General features: G+C 40.2%; 1 pseudogene; it reads right to left on the bottom strand.

Moving 5' to 3' along the window:
* Positions 1-213: 213 nt before the first annotated feature.
* On the bottom strand, positions 214-1,080 carry LOC149158006 (uncharacterized; annotated as a pseudogene).
* Positions 1,081-2,766: the final 1,686 nt, after the last annotated feature.

Here is a 2,766-nt window from a genome sequence, read left to right as displayed (position 1 = left end):
CACTAACATTGGCCTTATTGGGGATGGCAGCTCCTTGGAGGTGTCAAGAACACCGTAGACCAAGTGCCTAACCATGTGGGCCAATACGGTCAAAAACTTAAATTGAAATGCATGACTAAACGCTGACAACTTCAAATGACACAAACTGACTCGAAACTGACTTGAAATTGACTGAAAAAATGACTCAAGACTTACTTTTGGAAGCCCATTGGGCTATGGAATCTCTCTAAGTGCAGAAGCCAAAGCTTCCTCATAATCTGTACCACTTTTGGAAGAAGATTGAGCAAACTTTGATTGAGATGCTAGTTTCGATAAGAGCCACTGCATGAAGCTTGGGATAGGGCTGGTTGTGGCAAACATTTTTAACATGTGGCATCTCTTGTCGAACTATCTCAATGACACGTTTGATTAAAAACTTTCGAATATTGATTTCCAGCTAGACCACGGTGGTATGGAAGGATGCATATACCCAAAGCAGTGATGATCTGCTCCCAATCTTCGTTTCAAATAATCATGGAGGTTACTAATAGGATGTACAACTTCATATGCCACAATCTTCTCCAGTAAAGATGCATGATCATCCCAGGTAATGCGATGGAGTTCGAGGACAACTGGACTCAACCATGTTGCCAGCTTTTCCTTTAAATTTGAATCTAAGGATCTTAACAATGGAATGTTTTCCTCTCTAAGAGCTCCATTAAGATCTACTTGGAGATCAACCAAGAACTTCAAGCCACCAGGATGTGCATTCAATCGCTCAAACAATGTTATATATAATGGCTTTAGAGCATGTCGCAGATTTTCCTTCATCCTATAGAAAGCTGACACACACCCTTCCTCATCCAAGTCAGACTACTGAGCATGATCATCACTCTGCAATCTGAGATATTGCTGGATAAGTTCTCGAATGTGAACCCTGTTAACACCAAACTAGGTAGCAAGTGCAATGAGGGCTTTCCGACAATTTTCTGATCCAAGTGTTTGGTAACCCTGTGAAAATTCAGTGAGAGTCAGATCAACAGTATCTGTCTTTTTCATGTGAATTTCTCCATGCATTAACTTTTGCACAGTTTCTAGCATCCTTTAGTTCTACTTTTCTTGCAAACCCACTTCCCAGGAACCAGAGTAAGTGGAGGATTTGTGCTTCTATGGTTTGATGTTTAGAATTGTGTGCACGAATCTTGGAGCTGAGCTTGGTCTTCAGAGTCATTCAATTTGTTTATTTGCCAATTCTGTAATAATTTACCTTCCTGCATCATAAGAACCTCCATATGACTGTCCAGTTTGAAGATATTGTGGATGTTGAGACTGAGGTGCTAGTTGCATTGGCATAGAACTTCTGCAATAATCTCGTTCTCTCAATAGCATAGTTTGAAACTGAGTGAAGGAGGCACCAATTCTAGGATCAATTTCCTGTCTGGCATCAACTGCATCTGCAAAAAACTGATTTGGACGGACCAATCTCTGCACAGATTCATGGATATCTCTTTCAATCAAAGTAGAGAAACAAGCTCGCCATATGTTGAGATAAGGATTAGCAGCACGGAAGACATCTATGACCTCAAATGCTATGTTATCTCCTTCTCTATCACAATGCAGCCACAAAACCAACCACTGGCATCTCCTAGCTTCCTCAGGATCATTAAATACATGAACTGTTGCACTGGTTGATTTTTGAGTCAATTATTCATTTGGTCATATCTTCTGATCCAGAAGTCGGTTTTGGGAGTGTGATATACCGTTGGAAAGATTTTTCCGAGCTGCTTCTGATGGACACACTTATGACATGTTTTGCACTAAAGATCATGTGCAAAACATCTAACAAAACCATACATAGTAAGAGCCCATCTTGATCACCGGTGACAGCCTGCGAAGACTGGAACTAACATTGGCCTTATTGGGGATGGCAGCTCCTTGGAGGTGTCAAGAACACCATAGAACAAGTGCCTCATCCATTGGGAAATACGGTCACAAACAACTGTAAACCAAAAACAACTCATACCAATCCAAAAACATATACATACTGCAATTTGTACATAAACAAATACCAGAAACTGAAATGCTACCTTGGGCAGCTTATTTATTTACAAACCTACCCTACTCTGATGCAAAATTGATAGATCAAGTAATGTTGTAATGCCAGACCAACCAATCAAGCAGTTGTGGCAACGATGATGCTAGGGAGTGCTTGAACCAGGACACAATTGGAAATGCTGATAGCCATACATGCACACAATGCTTCTGGCTGTGTAAAAGACAATCTGGTTTGTCATTCAAACTTAATATTCCATATATGCAACAACAGGATCATAGAAACCAGACCATGTCTGCTGCCCTAACTTCTCAACATATGCTTCCAGTTGCAAACTGTCAATGCAAACATCCACGGGCAGCCCTATTGTTTCTTGTTTGGAAGGAGGGAGAGTTTCCAAGAACCTTTTGGGATCTCAGAATTCATATGATTGGATCTGATCATTTAAATACTCAATCTCCTTCTCAAATTTTTCAACAACTAACTCAAAGAAACCAGTTTTACCTTTAGGAGGAAACTTCGGAGATCTCAAACATTGAAGCACGATAATGAAAAATACCTCATCTATTACAATATCCACTAACTGATCTCTAACTTCTTTTAAAACTTCACAAAACACAGGGTTTGCCACATACCCTACCATCATCTTATTTTAGTACATGAGCGGATCAGTGAGCACTGGAATATCTGGATTGAGTTGGAGTCACCATGTGAATGTTTAAGCCTTCATATGT

This window comes from Pinus tabuliformis, chromosome 5_2 (assembly GCF_031772625.1).
Source record: "Pinus tabuliformis cultivar Carrire ecotype Pingquan chromosome 5_2, CPIR1, whole genome shotgun sequence".
Lineage (NCBI taxonomy): Eukaryota > Viridiplantae > Streptophyta > Pinopsida > Pinales > Pinaceae > Pinus > Pinus tabuliformis.
Note: the sequence above shows the minus strand (reverse complement) of the source record. Positions and strands in the feature narration are given on the sequence as shown.